Source organism: Notamacropus eugenii, chromosome 1, assembly GCF_028372415.1.
Source record: "Notamacropus eugenii isolate mMacEug1 chromosome 1, mMacEug1.pri_v2, whole genome shotgun sequence".
In the NCBI taxonomy this organism is placed as follows: domain Eukaryota; kingdom Metazoa; phylum Chordata; class Mammalia; order Diprotodontia; family Macropodidae; genus Notamacropus; species Notamacropus eugenii.
The window spans coordinates 30,675,433-30,691,881 of record NC_092872.1 but is presented as its reverse complement, the minus strand read 5'-3'; the positions used below and the strand labels follow the sequence as shown (position 1 = coordinate 30,691,881).

The window sequence follows — 16,449 nt, the reverse complement described above, 5'->3', positions numbered from 1 at the left end:
TTGACTTTGTTTTGATTGAGGGAGGGCTGTGCAGGTCACCAGCCTCTCTTCTCCTCCAGAGCCATCTGAATCCAGTGATAAGATATTCATCAGGATGATTGGAGATGACCCAGGATGAGGCAATTGGGGTTAAGTGACTTGCCCAAGGTCACACAGCTAGTGAATGTCAAGTGTCTGAGGTGGAATTTGAACTCGGGTCCTCCTGACTCCTGTATTGGTGCTCTATCCACTGCACCACCTAGCTGCCCTCTTATCCTATTAATTCTTCCACAGAAGCATGAACTTACCTTGTGTGCCCATCAAAGTGACATTTAGATGCGCACTGTACATCCTGCCATTTGTTTTTTGTCATTGTTGACTTACTAAATGACAGAGTGGTGTGGATTCCTTTCCTGTGCATCAAAGCCAGTATTTGGTGAAAAGATAATAAGTGACTACCACATTTCCAAGAGCTCAGTAAAACAGACTCATTTCACAGCAGGTGGAGTGCTTTATTCTGTTCCTCTGTTCCCACTGCTCTGAAGTTGATATCTTTCATAGAGTTAGAAATGATAAGATCAGGAAGTTTCAGAGGATCTTAATGACTGTGAGGTGTCTGATTGCCCCATTCAGTGGCAATGATGTAGTCTCCCTGATGAATCACATGCTTTGCTTTGGCACTGGGCTGGGAAAAACCAAATTGCTTTAAAAGATGTTGCTAACTTGGGATGGAAATATATTAGCTTTGGATTCCTGAACTCAATTAATTTAAAATAATCTATCAGAAAGCCAGAGTTACTTTCTGATATATAGTTTTATGTTATCCTTCCTCAGACTTTTAACTCTATCCTGATCAACTCTCTATGGCTTCTCCATGTAACAGCTGTTTCAGACATCTAGTCTTAATTCACTTATACCACCCCATTCATCTCAATGGAAAACCTAGCCCCATCCTTTACTGAAAAAATTAAGGCCATCTGATGACAGCTCCTTCTCCATGGTTCCATACTTGAAATCATTTTACCATCATCCTCTCCTCCTTTGTTCCAGCATCAATGCAAGAGGGAATTCTTCTCCTTGCCAATGCCAACCCATCTGCTTATGCCCTTGATCCTATCCTACCATGTCTCCTTTGGCAACCTGCTCTTTAGATCATCCCATCTTACTCCCTGATTTCAATCCCTCTTTATCCACTAATTACTTCTCTGATACCTTCAAACATTTCCAGATCTCACTCATCTTAAAAATAAAAATTTGATCTTCACAACAACCCCATGAAGTAGGGGTTGTTGTTAACCTCTTTTTATAGTTGAAGAAACTAAGTCAAACAGGGTTAAGTGACTTACCCAGGGTCACACAGTTAGTAAGAGCCTGAGGTCACATTTGAACTCAAGTCTTCCTAACTCCAGGCCAGCAGTTCCTATCCACTGTTATCACCTAACTGATGTGATTCCTATAATACTCTACCACCACGATTTCCTTATCTTATAAAGTTACTTCATGGAAGCCTAGTTTTTTTTGTGTCCTTTGAGAGGGCTTTTCTGATTCCCTCCATTGTCAGGATCCCACTCCCATTCTCACCCCAACCTCCTCACCCTTGTCAATCGCCATGGGTATTTTTGTATCTGCCTCGTTATTTATTTGTCTATGAACTTGTAAGGACTTTGAGTGCTGGAACTTATTTGCTACTTTTGCATTTGTTACCCCAATGAATCAAATAGCACCTGGCACATTCTATGCACTTAATAAATACTTCTTCTTTGATTTGATTGATTTTTGAATTAAAATTTTAAAAATCATAGCATGATCAAATTGTTTTACTGGTGTTTCCAAATGGTCAAGTTGGAATGATAATTGTTTAGAATGCACAAAACTTTAGCTTAATTAACTACTGGACAATTATAATAGAAAGAACACTACTTTTAGAAGTGGAAGACATGAATTCAAATCCCAAATCTAACACTTACTGTCTATGTTACCTTCAGCAAATCACTTAATGTTCATGAGTTTCACTTTGCTCCTCTGTTAATCAAAGGGGATTGACTAAATAGCTTTTGGGGTCTACTCTCACTCCAGATCTAGGAACTTATGATCCTATGAGTTGACTCTCATAGAAGCTATTACTGATAACTGACTTTAATACCGCGATAGCCAAGATTTGTTCACTGCACGTCATAGGAAACTAATAAATATTTATTGCATTTTATTATATTATGCTGGGCAATGTGGCATTAAGTGTTTGTTGTTGAATCATTTCATGACCCCATTTGGAGGGTTTTCTTGGCAAAGACACTAGAATGATTTTCACCCTTTCCTTTTCCAGCTCATTTTATAGTTCCTTCTCCGGCTCATCTTACAGATGAGGAACTGAGACAAGCAAGGTTAAGTGACTTGTCTAGGGTCACACAGCTAGTAAGTGTCAGAGGTCAAATCTGAACTCAGGAAGATGAGGTTTCTTGATTCTAGGCTCACTATATCATCTAGCTGCCTACATAACAGATGGAAAATATTACATATAGAATCAGGAAGAATCTGGTTCGGATTCTGCCTCAGGAACTTACTCTTTGTGAGTCCCTGGAGAAGCCACTTAATCTCTCTGAGTCTCAAAGTTTGTGCAGACTAAGACATAGATCAATAACAATATCTAGCGGAATCTTAGGTCCTTGACATGTATCAACCTTTCCAATTGGGCTATATTCTAGTGATAGAGCTAAGCTGAACTTTACAAACTGGCTTTCTATTTTTTTAAGCAAAAATGAAAATATATTTACCTTTGTTCCAGAATTCCAGGCATAATTGACATGTACTGTTCTCCCTCTCTCTCTCAATAGAGTTCCTATATGACTAGGAACTAGACCTGGGATTTCATTCATATAGGATACACCCAGATGAAGAGATTCCCTCTATATTTCAGGTCAGCCCCTCTTCTACAACTTCTAGTCTTGGAGAGTTGACTAGCAATGAAGGGTTGATTAGAACTCTAAGAGATTAAATGACTTATCTAAGATCACCTAGTTAGTCTGTGTCAAAGGTGGGACTTGCACTCAGGTCCTCCTGGCTCCAAGACTAGTTTTCTTTACACTGTAGCATGCTACTTCTCACTGAATACCTATCCATTCTTTAAAGCCCAGCCTAACTCTATTTTTTCAACAACGACTTGGCTGGTCCTCTGGTCAGATGATAAACCTTATCCCAGATTTCACATAGGACTTTGCATCTCACTGTTGTTATACTATGTAATATACTAGGTAATACTGCATGTATTATTATGAATTTTTGTGTTTGGGTCACACTTCATCCGCTAGGCCATTAGATCCATGAAGACAAGGACCTTGCCTTTTTTAGGCTTAGAATATCACATACTACTTAGCACAGTGGTTTGCTCACCATCTTCTTACATCTTACTTCCTACACCCCTTAACATATTCTAATTCAGTGACGCTGGCCTCCTTGCTCCTGCTCCCACAAGATTCTCCATCCTCAGATTCTAAATATTTTTACTAGCTTCTTTTCCATGCCTGGGATACTCTTTCTACTTACCTCTACCTCCTGGCTTCCTTCAAGATCCAGAAAATCCTGCCTTTGGGAAGCCTTTCTCAAACCCTCTTGATTCTTGTGACTTCCTTCTGTTGACTATTTCCTATTTATCCTGCATATATAAATTATACATAGTTATTTACATGCTTTCTCTTCCCCTCCAATAGAGAGTGAACCTCTTGAAGACAGGGATTGTCTTTTGCTTTTCTTTGTATCTCAGCTCGTCACACAATGCGTGGCACCCAGGCCCTCAATAAATACTTACTGATTGAGAGTAGATGCTAATTGCTGTTGGTTATATTATATTATTATATCATATTATATTGTGTTATAATAGGTTACAGAGAGTAAAACTGGACTTTTCACACTTACCACCCCATCTTTGGTTGTTAAGGGAGTCACATTTCTAAAATAAAGTGTATTTTTGCTAACTTTAATTTTCAAGGTGAAGCATGATTACTATGGATTACCCAGTGAAAACAAATTATTGAATGTGGGGTCATTTCTCCTCACATTCAGTTTTGAGGAGAAACAATTGATAATTGAATTTCCCTTGGTTCTGAGGATGGAAAGATATACTGGTGTACTTTATATACATTTTTCTTAAATCCTCAAGATCAGATTGCTGGTTAAGTAATTAGGTTAAGTAACTTGAAAAACTAGTCTTATAAATGAAGATTCTCAACTGCTTTTATGTAAACAGAATTAGGAGCTAAACTGATGGGTTAAATTCACTGAAAGCAAACAAAATTAACTTCTAAACTTCCATTGAGAAGAGAATGTCAGATTGATTAATATATCTGGAAATGAGTCTAAAGACCCACTCAAGTCTGTGACTTCACATATGCAGTTGAATGAGCCATGACCAAAACAAAAACCCCAAGGTCATTCTAATTCACCATGGCTCATTCAAGGTGGATTTGCAGAGCAGGAACTAGGTATTTCTGGGCCCTAGTTGCTTTTATCTGCAACTGCATGGGCAAGTCACTTAACCCTGTTTGCCTCAGTTTCCTCATCTGTAAAATGAGCTGGAGAAGGAAATGGCAAACCACTCCAGTATCTTTGCTAAGAAAACCCCAAACAGGGTCATGAAAGGTCAGACAAGACTGAACAACAGCTCCCAATAGACTGTCAACTCTTTATGGTCTGGAACTGTCTTTTGCCTTTTTTTTCATCCCCCGAACTTAGTTTTACTTGACCCAAACCCGAAAAAAGTAGGCACTTAATAAATGCTTGTTGGCTAACTGAATAAATGCTTATTAACGTGATTATGCGTGTTCATGGGCATACACATATCAAATGATGGACTTTGTAGTACAAAATTTAAGTAATATAGAAATTTAGAGAAGAAAAAAATCAACATGGGGAAGTTAATAGGAAGTTTCCTGTGTATCTCAAGTTGAGCCTTCAAGTAAGCAAAGAATTTTATTTAATGGATAGAAGGGGAGAGAGGATTCTAGGTCAACCAAAGGAAAATACTTCATTTTACATTTTATATATAGTAGAAGCATCGTAAATCTTTTATAGTCTTCTTATGACTATATCTAGCAAAACTACTGTATTATTTAGCATTCTTAAAAAGTGTAAGGATGTCGTGGATTGCAAAGCATATTAAAAGTCAATATGTCCACAGCAGAACTCACAGTAGCATTTTCTCTACAACCTACCCAAATTTATTTCTCTTGATGTTCATTGATTCATCAATACCCAGCTTTCCCAACCTTGGAGACATTCTTGGCTCTACCTCTCCCATATCCAATCAAGTTTCAGCTATTAGATCTCATTGATCCTATCTTCTCAACATCTATTGCCTCCATCCCCTTTTCTCTACTCTCATAGGCTTCCTCACCTCTCACTTGGCCTATTGCCTAGCCCAATTGGTCTCCTTAAATTCAGCCTCTCCTTCCCCCAATCTGTCCTCCATGTAGCTGCCTAACAGTATCCTTAAAGAGAGACCTGAATGCAGATAGAAGAATTCCGTTTGCTCTTTTTTTCTCTCTCTCTCTTTTTATTTCATTTTGTTGTGTTTCTTCTTTCTCCTGGTTCTCATCTCATTGGTTCTAATTCTTATTTACAACATGCTAATATGAAAATAGGTTTTAATATGAGTGTTTATGTAGAGCCTATATCAGATTGTATGCTATCTTGGGGAGTGTGTAGGAGGGAGGCAGAGAAAATTTATTACTCAAAAACTTGTGGAGCTGAATGTTGAAAACTAAAAATAAATAAATATTTTTAAAAAGAGAATAAATTAAAAAATAACATATTAAATACACACAGAAAAAACAAATTTTAAATAAAGACAGATTTGACCATATCCCCATCAGTCGCCAACATTCAAAATATTTGATGGCTCTCCATTATGGCTAAGATAAAATACAAAATCTTCAGACTGGCAAACTTGAAAGCCTTTCATCATCTGGCTCCTACTTGCTTTTCCTGCCTTATTTCATTTTGCTCCCTTCACACATACTCCATGACAATCAACGTGGCTTGCTGGCTGTCGACATCAATGTCCGTGATATTTTTTGTCTTGCCTCCATGCCTTCAGACTAGTGGTCTCTCTTGTCTAAGATGCATATTTTTCCTGTCTCTGCCTTATAGTATTCCTAACTTCCTTTAAAGCACAGCTGAAGTACCTTCTTTAACTAGAAGTCTTTCCCAGATCCTCAGTGATTAGCCCTGGAATTGCTTTGTATATACACTTTATGGACTTGCATACAAGTTATATACCTTGGCAGAATGTAAGCTCCTTGAGGGGAGGGACAGATTTGTTTCCATTATTTTATCCTCAATGCCTAGGACTGCCTTGCACATAATAGGTTCTTTTTTTTATTGAATGTGTTTATTGACTTACTAGCAAAGAGTTAGTGAAGGCTAATGAAGTCACTAATAGAGTGGTAGAGGAGGGGAACAGAAAGAGCTAGAGAGGCTGCGCGGTATGTGTGAGAAACTGTGATGAAAACTATGTCAATGAAATGAAAGATGCTATTGAAAAACAACAAAAGTCAAGGTCAGACAGTTAAGCTTAGGCAAGTTAATGGAAGAAACAAAAATTATAGGTGCTTACGTGAGGAAGTGGTATGATGATTTTCACATTTAGTTGTTTAGACCTTTATCTTAAAAATACTGCTTGGGAGTTAAATGCTTTCACAATGTTTATACTGCAGGACGTACTAAGTAATGAAATAGACATAAGCAAGAAAGACTGCTGATTACTTTGCTAAGGAAGGAAGATGTATTTCATTTGCACTTTCATTACATGTTTTTGAACTGTCCAAGGTAAAGCAAAAAAAAAAAAAAATCCGCTTACAGTACCTGTAATGCACTTTATTAAAACACAGATCTTAGCACCTTTCATTAAGGCAACATCTTCCCCCTAGTTTTTTCTAGTGCCTGAGTTCTGCACTGTTTTTCCCCCACAGTGTGTATGAGTAAAAGTATGCTGACAATTTTGACTAACATATCCAGATGTCTTTTCAATTGTCCAAATTGTATTAGTTTGTTATACTCCTACTTATAAAATATTTATTTTAAAAATGTTTCTGCTAGACTGGAGCAAAACTCTACAATTTCATAGTTCTAAAGAACTTCATTCACCAGTAGCAGTGTCCTAGGTAGATGCCCAAGGGCACACAGAGAGAGGTTAAGTGATTTGTGTGTGTCAGAAACAAGAAATTACTTACTTGTCCTTACTTTGAGACCATTTTTTTTATTAACTACACCACTATATAAAGTTCCTTAAGACATTTTTAGTTGCTCTAATGATTAGGATAATTAAGGATCAGTGAATTGTATTTGTTTTCATTGAGAAATCTGTGATAGGTAAAACCAACTCAAGTTAATGTTCATACCCAAAAGAACATATTTGATTTTGCATCATCTGTCTTAGGCATATCAGACATCTTTTATACTCACTGCTAGATGTAGAATTATTTATTATTATTTATTATACTTGTAGAAACATAATAGATAAGTATAGACGTGACACTTAGAAACTGGTGATTTCTGCAGGCTTCAGTTTCCTCATCTGTGGAATACAACCGACACCTGACTTACCTACTCCGTAGGGTTGATGTAAGGATTGAACGAGAGTATATTGGTAAAAGGTCTTTGGAAACTCTAAAGACTTACAGCAATGTGAACTTCTGTAATTAGATAAAAGTAAGGTATCATTTATTGCTCCTCCACTGAAGTCTTCCTCTTTTGTCAAATGGAGGGGGCTCTGGGGTCCCCAAGGCTGTGCCAGTAAAGATGCTGATAAGTGCTGGACAGACTTTTGCAATGGTTTGGTTCATGGGAGGTATACATGTGTCATACCACGACTGGCCAAGCTAAACTGAGACAGTCTTGCCATCATATGGGTGGCCATGAGGTGCTGCATTTTTACACAACAGTTAATGAAAATAACATTCCAAGGTGTGGAGGGACTGCAGTCATCATAAGCTGAGAGAGACTGCACTAATGAAGTCAGGGATCTGTGAAGCTGAACTATAAATATTTTTCAGGGGAAACATAGGACTTCTCATTTGTAATTGTTGTTAGATGTCCTCTGATCCTACCCATATGCTCTTTTTAGAGTACAGGGTGCCAATGGACTTAGATTTATCACTTAAATGAACTTGGGTAGGTCTCAGTTTCTTCATCTGTAAAATGAGAAGTCTGGACACAGGATCTCTGAAATTTCTTCCAGTTCTAGGTCTAGGATCTTATGACCTTTTTAAAGTTTTTTCTGAATATTTCTTTGAAGGAGGTTTGAAACTAGACTGACTACTGTCCTTAAAAATGACTTAAAATTCAAACACATTGCTTCCCATACAGTAAAATAATCGAACAGCTATTTTGGATGATAGCCAACTGGGTATCACCTTGTCTAACTGTATCCTGTGGAGTGTGTTCTTGGCGCTGAGTTAGCGTTCTATAATAAGTATCATTCTTAATGCTAATTTACAATGAAAGACATGCATAATATAGAGGTTTAAATGTCCTGTAGCTGAAATCCTAGGTGTTCTTCAGGGATAGGATGCCATCTGATCAGGAGGAGTAAAGCTTTGTTTTTCAGTGGAGCCAGATGTCTGGACACGTTTTAATGAATCCACTGTGTACCATCTGTTCTAACACTTTCTGCCACCAGCAGTCATGTCTTGCCAGTGGGTATTGACCTAAATGGCTGTGCTTGTATTAGCATGTCTACAGTTGTATGGCGATTTCCATCGCAGGTTTTTATAACTGGTTCTCCCCATTGATAGGACATGAAACAAGTTAGCAGCAATGTAATCTTAGTGCCTAGGACCTTCCACAAATGATAACAAGAAATTCTAAAACATGGAGGAAGATCAGAGCTCTGCCAGTTTTAATCAGCTATGATTTTTTTTCTTCTCCCTCACCATCATCCTTTAGTATGTCCTAAGCACATGCAAAAGAGAGTGAGAAATTATTTCCAATAGTTCTCTTTAAGTGCAATGACCCATCTGCTGCCATATGCCAGACATCTGCTTTCATCACATTCATTTATGGTCTTTGAGAGCTAGAAGTGATGAATTAACATTGAATTTATGTTAATTTTTATGTGTATGAGGATTGCTTTTTTATACATCACTTAATCTGGCCGAATTAGTTTTTCAGCTCTGAAAAATGAAAACATAAGAATGGAAATAAGGAACACTGGATTTTATTCTAAGCCACCTTTGTAAACCAGGGACTGACCTTCAATAAGGTACTTGCATATTGTGGCCTAGTTTCTTTCTTTTGCATAAAATGTAGCTATAATGAGCCTAGTTTGTAAAATATTTAATGACCTGTTCAGCTAGCATGCTAGCATTTTCCATGACCGTTGACACATTTTTGTAGTTCATATGAATACTAACACAGGTTAAGATCTGTTTGTTTAATCCAAGATCAGAAATGGTCTCTTGATTGCAAGAATTATTCCTTTGGGAAGCAGGGCATCATGATTTAATGAAAATAATCAAGTCAGAAGCCCTGGTTTTGGATCCTAGCATTATCATTTAATAGCTACGACTTTAGATAAGACTCTTTAGCCTTGCTAGACTTTTTGTTTCCTTCTGCAAAATTGGGGGATTGTATAATGTGATCTATCAAAATTTTTATACTTGATGTTTCTGTGCCATAGATAATTTATTTTATTTGGGGGTAGGGGTGGGGGGAAGGGAAAGGCAATCAGGGTTAAAGTGGCTTACTCAGGGTTATATAGCTAGTAAGTATCTGAGGCCAGATTTGACCTTATGTCCTCAGTGATTTCTCTGAAGTCATAACTAAAATGTATGATATAATGATATAATATTAAAGTCTAACACTGCATTGATCAAACCATAATAAAAGTAATAAAGGTGTACTCTATGTGGTTGTGAGTTTATTTTCATTTACTGGTTGTGAATAATTTCATATGCATTTGTCAATCAGGTTTTCCTGTTTATTTATGTGGCTGTGTTAGAACTCTAGGACTGTTACAATTTAAAGATCCCTTTCAATTTAATCCAACAAATAGTATTACAAATTACATATTATATATATGCATATATATTATACAGTATAGTTGCTAGTATTGAGATGTAGAAGTTTCGTATTGCGCAATTCTATGAGAACAAATGAAAGGCGAATCATTGCTTGGTTGAGAAGCTTGTTTTACCCAGCCTGATCGATTTCATTGGGTACGTTTCATAAAATCACAGAAATCAATTAACAAGAAGGGACCTCAAAACCCTTCTAGTTTAACTAGTGTCTGACCAAGAATCCTATCTAGAATACCTTTAGTGTGTGGTCATGCAGTTTCTGTTTGCAGACTTCAAGAGAGGGCCATAAGACTATGTTCTTGGGATCTTTCTGATTTTTAGGAAACATTTTTCTCATGTCAGGCGTAAATCTGCCTTTCTGTAATTATTATTACCCATTCCTTCTTGGACCAAGCAAAACAAGTCTAATTCTTCTTCCTATTCCATATGGTAATCCCTGAAATACTAAGAAGCAGCTGCCACATTTCCTTGTAGGTGGGGGCTATTAACTTGAGGCCATGAACTCCCAAAGGTTATCTGTGGATGAGTTTAGGAGTCCATAAACTTGGATGGGAAAAAAATTCTCATGACCTGTTTTTGAAGACATAATAGTTCTTGGTTTTCTTCTCTATAAGATATAATAAATGAACTACATGAGTAAGTTTTAAAGTCTCTTGAAACTACAAATTTCTAGGATCCTATCATATGAATTAAATAGTAAATTTCCACAATTTTGCCTTCAGTTAAAACAGAAAAAAATTATTTAATTATGATATCAATAGTTTCAGTTTTCAAGGCAATCAAACGTCTTCAATATAACCAGTTTATTTTGTAATTCTTTGTGTTTTATTTTATGCATTTAAAATGTTATTTTTAAGTTGTCTTCCTCACCGTACTGCCAAAGGGATCCATAAAGCAAAAAAAGGTTAAGAATCCATGGCCCAAGCTATCTCTTCTTCAAGCTAAATCCCATATCTTTCAGCCAGTCTTTATGTATCCGGTTCTCTAGTTCCCTCAGCATCCATCACTTATTCTGAAAGTGCTCTAGCATATAAATGTCATTTCTAAACATTGGGGCATATTAAAGTGTGACTGAGCAAGGCGGAATCTCTAGCAGAATGATCACCTCTCTAGGATTCTGGGCATTATATTTGTCTTAAGGAAGTCAAGGTAGCATTAGCCTTTTTGGCTGCTGTGTCATACTCTTGATTTATATTGAACTTGCAGCCCCTCAAAATTCCCAGCTTGATTTCAGGGAACTGCTGTTGAACTATGCTTCTTCCACCTCACATTTGTGAAATTGATCTATAAAACTTTATGTCATTACCTGCTTGATTTGCCCACTGTCTAAGCCTATGGAGTGGTGGGCTACAAAGTTTATGGAACAACGTTTGCTATTCCTTCAAGCCCTCTGTAATTTTAGAAACATGACTTCTATGCTTTCATCAAGGTAACTGGTAAAAATATCAAACAACACAAGCTCCAGGACAGAATTCTGGAGTACCTAGCATCTCCCCAAGTTGAATCCAACCCTTTAATTCTTTAGAATTGCTATTCTTTGGGTCTGATGATCCCTCGAGGTCCAAATACACCAAACTGTGGTATTGTCTTATCCCTTCATCTTATCCACAATCATAGCATGAGTGATGTCAGATTCTTTGCTGAAATTAAGTGTCCAAATATCTACAACATTTCAGATGACACCCTTATGATGTCAAAGTTTAAGGCTCCAATAAAGGAAGTATCTGAACAGATCTTGAGACAAGACCAAATTTCTTTTCTTGATATTTAAAAACATTGATTTGGAATCATTCATATTTATTATTGTCTCTTTTCTAGTCCTAAATTTCTTCATCTTGGGGATTGGACATATATTTTGTGATCCACATTTTATGATTCTAAATATTATACATAACAGAATTCTGAGAAAACATCTCTTATGGGGATTTAAATGCATAATTGTGGATTTTAGCAGACTGGAAAAAAAAAAAAACTGTGGCAAAATGATCATAGTCCCACAAGGCCAAGTGCTCAAATGGAAAAATAAAAGTGACTTTAAATGACTACTTACTTCAATGTGGCCTAACCATAAAATTAATTGTCACAGTAGAGTGTGAAAGCAACCAAAAATATTTGGTGCTCTTGGATAATGATAATGACCCAAATTCTCATCCTGAGCGAGAGATGGATTTTCCCAGTGGGTTACATAAGCTAAGAATGTGGTCTGCTAATTACAACAGTAATACTGTAAACATTCATAGCACCTTTCATCCCAGGATTTCTAACTGCTTTATAAGCAGTAATTAATTAAGCCCCACAGCATTCCTCCACAATTGCAACAGTGGTATTATTTCAAAGGTGGTTAAGCATAATCACATGGGGTTAAGAGACTTGCCCCTAGTCAGCCATTGAATTAGATGCCTACTGGTAGCAAATCCCAGGAGTCCTAATTATCTGATCCCCACAGCCTAGCCCTAACCCCTGGTCAGGAATGAAGTTTCCTTTCTTTCATGTTGTATAGCACTTCGTGCCTCTCTTATCATAGTCTAGCCTACATTAGAGTAGGAGGGAGGGATTTGGAGTCAGAAAGATCTAGGTTCACCATGTGCAATTTTACATAGTCTTCCTCTGTTACCATAGCAAGTCACAACCTCTCTGATCCTGTTTCCTCCTTTGCAAAATGGGGCTATCAATACCAAAGTACTTTCCTCACAGGGAACCTCAGGAAGAGATCTCAAAGGCTACTCCATTCATATCCCTCTATTTTACTGATGAGGAAACTGTTGCTCACAGAGATTAAATGATTTTTCCTGAGATCATACTGGTAGTAAATGACAAAGTTGAGGTCTGAACTTATGTTCTGGGAATACAAAGTCAATGCTTTCTCCACAGCGCCTTGTTTGAGTCCTCCATAGAAATACCATATGTAAAACCTTTGGCAAAATTTAAAGTGCTGCTACCAATATTAATTATTAATGTATAGTATCATATATATGAGGCAACTCAAAAGATTTGGTATGATTTTAAACTGTCATAGTTATCAAAGCTTAAAAGTGCACTAAGACTTTTGAAAATATACTGTATATGTACATGTTCTATCGGTGTTGTCGTATTCCTCTACGTTCGAATGTAAACTCCATGAGGGCAGGCACCATACCTTAAATATCACTATCTCTCACCCCAGAGGCAGCTAGTCAGTGTAGTGGATAGAATGCTACAGATCTGGAGTCACGAAGACTCATTTTCCTGAGTTCAAACCCAGCTTCAGACCCTGACTAACTGTGTGACCCTGGGCACTAAGTCATTTAACCCTATTTGCTTCAGTTTTTTCATCTGTAAAATGAGCCAGAGAAGGAAATGGTAAACCACTCTAGTATCTTTGCCAAGAAAACCCCAGAAAGGGGTCACAAAAAGGCAGACATTACTGATGACTGAATGACAACCACAACAAATCTCCCTCCGTCCCTCCCCCAACCCCCAATGCTCCCACCCAGCAACCTTGTACACTATCCCAAAGTCAGTGTTTGATAGGGCCACAATATCATAGATTTAGGGCTAGAAGTGTCCTCAGATCTCCTTATTTTATAGATGAGGAAACAGACCTCAAAAGATTAAAGTGATTTGCCCAAGGACTCTCAAATAATAAGTGGAATAATCAAAATTTAAACCCATATCTTTTGACAAAAACTAGTGTTTGTTCAATGAATGAATGAATGAAATGAATGACTTTTCCTGCTCCTCCAAGAAAGAATTAAAGCGTGTCATGGTCTGTTCTGATGCAACAATGTAGACCTTAATTTCCTCAACTGTAAGATGGTAGAAATGAACTAGATGAAGCCCAGAGTCCCTTGAAAGTAGAAATTTTGGAGAGTTTGTTGTATTGATGAATTAAATAGCAATTTCTCTTAGTTATTACCTCTGGTTAAAAAATACAGAAAATAGTCCCGTTTTTCCACTTTCATTCTCTGACTCAGTCAGCTGGATTGTCCCTGGGAGTGCATTTGGCACTTTAGGAGGGACATTAACAAGGGCCACCAGGGTGCTGTTTAACAAAATGAAGCATGGTAGAGAGTGTTTGTTTCCCAAAATACATAATCTACCTCCAGAAACCAATTTGCATGCTAAGGTCAGGTCTAGACTAGTGAAATCACACTGGCCTTGATCTAACTCAAATTTACTCCTCTTCTGACTCCTCCCCAGCACAGTCTGGGATGGTTTAAACCCCCTTTGTGGTTGTTCCTCAGGCATTTCTTACACACTAATGAACAGCTCACAGATGCTTGGGAAAACTCCCTTAAGCTCTTTTGACAGCAGAGCCAAGCAGAGAACAGCAGGGGCCCAGCCCCTGTGGTCCAGGATAGATTCAACCAAAGAGAATTGGATTGAGCTTCAATTTTCCTCCTGTGCTATGACTAATGCGGGGTGGGGAGACTGGGGGCGGGGTGGGGGGGCGGGGGGGGGCAGGGGATGGACTCTTATAAAATTGTTCAATGTTGTCTCTGCTCCAGATGCGGTGGGCTGCTCCCCCACCCAGAATCAAGCTGTGTTGGAATTCAGTGTGTGCTACAAGTCCATACCTCAGTAGAAAGGGGCGTGGTGCCTGTGGGAGGGGGTGAGGAGGAAATGATGAATTGGGGAGTGTTTTGTGTAGTCCAGATACAGTTGGAGTCCAGGGTAGATAGCCCTGACCTAGTTTATTTGACCTTCTGCTGATCCCTCTGTGTTTTGAATTCAGCTGTTGTCACATAGAAATGAAAAGATTCTACCCCAAAATTTGATTGGCACAAAGGGAAAATCGCCATGTGGTGATGTACTGCTTTAAATGCCGCCAGGAAAAGTGTTAGTCTTAGGGGTTAGACAAAAGTCACCTATGGATTATACAAAAGAGAATCACTTCCCCTATTTGTAAATCTCTGTCTGGCTCTTCTATCATCTCTCAAGAAAAGAACACCATAGCTCTCTCTCTCTCTCTCTCTCTCTCTCTCTCTCTCTCTCTCTCTCTCTCTCTCTCTCTCTCTCTCTGTATATATGAGTATCTGTCTGTCTTTGTCTCTCTATCTCTTTGTCTGTGTGTGTCTCTCTCTCAAAATAATAGTATTCTATTGGACACATCAAGTATTCCTGTCCTCAGATTCCAGATGCTACCTTCATTATTTTCAGCTTACTCTAATTCAGGGAGACAGAACTACTTTCAAGTTAAAGGATTGTTCCAAACTGAGCATTTTGTAGAGAAGGAAATTGAGGCATGAAGACTGAGTTGTCCAAGGTCATATGGCAAGCTAGTGAATGGAACACAAGACTCCTTTGCCTTGTGTGTTTTCCATTCCACCAATATGTGATTGGGTTGTATTGCTACCAGAAATTCTTTTGTGATCAAAGACGCAGCTAAGAGAATGGGACATTGTGAAGAGGGTCATACATCTGTAAATCACTGGACAAAAGTTGCACAAGTGAGGAAGACAGTCCACAAGAAAACCAAGGGAAAATGGGCTTTTTAGAAAATTAAATGAAAAATTCTGAATTAAGCAAAGTGAGAATTTTGTGGGTGAGTTTCCTAAGAATTCACAATATCATAGCATTTCAGAGTTAAGAGTGCTTCAGTAACCATCTAGTCAAATGCATACTTGGAAATGAATCCTGTATAGAATATAGCTAGCAAGTGATCCTATAGGAAGATCTATAGTTTAGGCCTATAATTTAGGGGAACTCTACTTCCAAAGCTGGCCCATTTCCCTTTTGGATAGCTCTGATTGTTAAAATATTTTTTCCTCTTATTTCAAGGCTAAATTTGTATTTTTGCAAGTTTCACCCTCTGCTCCTCAATCCTATCCCCTGAGGCCAAACAGTATGAATCTAATTCCTCTTCCACATGAATTGAAGTTGAATAGTACCCAAGTATCAACAGAGAGAGACATGGTAGCTTGAGCAGCCTCCCACACATTACAAAGAAGGAAATATGTAAGAAAAGCAATGGAATGGAGGCCATCTGAGAAAGATATATTATATAATAATACATGGAAGACTGAGTGATAATGCATTGATAGGTCACGTTTTCCCTTAGTAGATGTCTGCATTGTGTCATGAAAACATAAGGAAGATTCCTAGGACGTAGGGGGAAACCTGTGTGCTGAAATTAGGGGAGAACTTAGTTGAGAATCACATAGTATGGGAAGTCACGAACAGGCTGTGATCAGTGTCATTAGGGCAAAATAATATGCACATTCCGGTGATCTCATATTCAGTGGTGTCTTCAGGCTTAGAGTATTTGGGATTCTTATCATTACCAGGTTCAACTAAAGAACTAAAGGAATATACATGTCCATGATTTTTAAATATTGTGGAAAATGGAAAAGATGTTTGAAAAAATGATTATGGGCCAAAAATGTGAATTTTTTTTTAAATGGAGAATAATATAGATTCC

At 37.8% G+C, this 16,449-nt stretch overlaps 1 protein-coding gene across 1 annotated transcript in view; it reads left to right on the top strand.

Moving 5' to 3' along the window:
• Positions 1-16,449, top strand: part of LURAP1L (leucine rich adaptor protein 1 like) — a 53,527-nt gene that overhangs the window by 18,299 nt on the left and 18,779 nt on the right. The window lies entirely within an intron of this gene.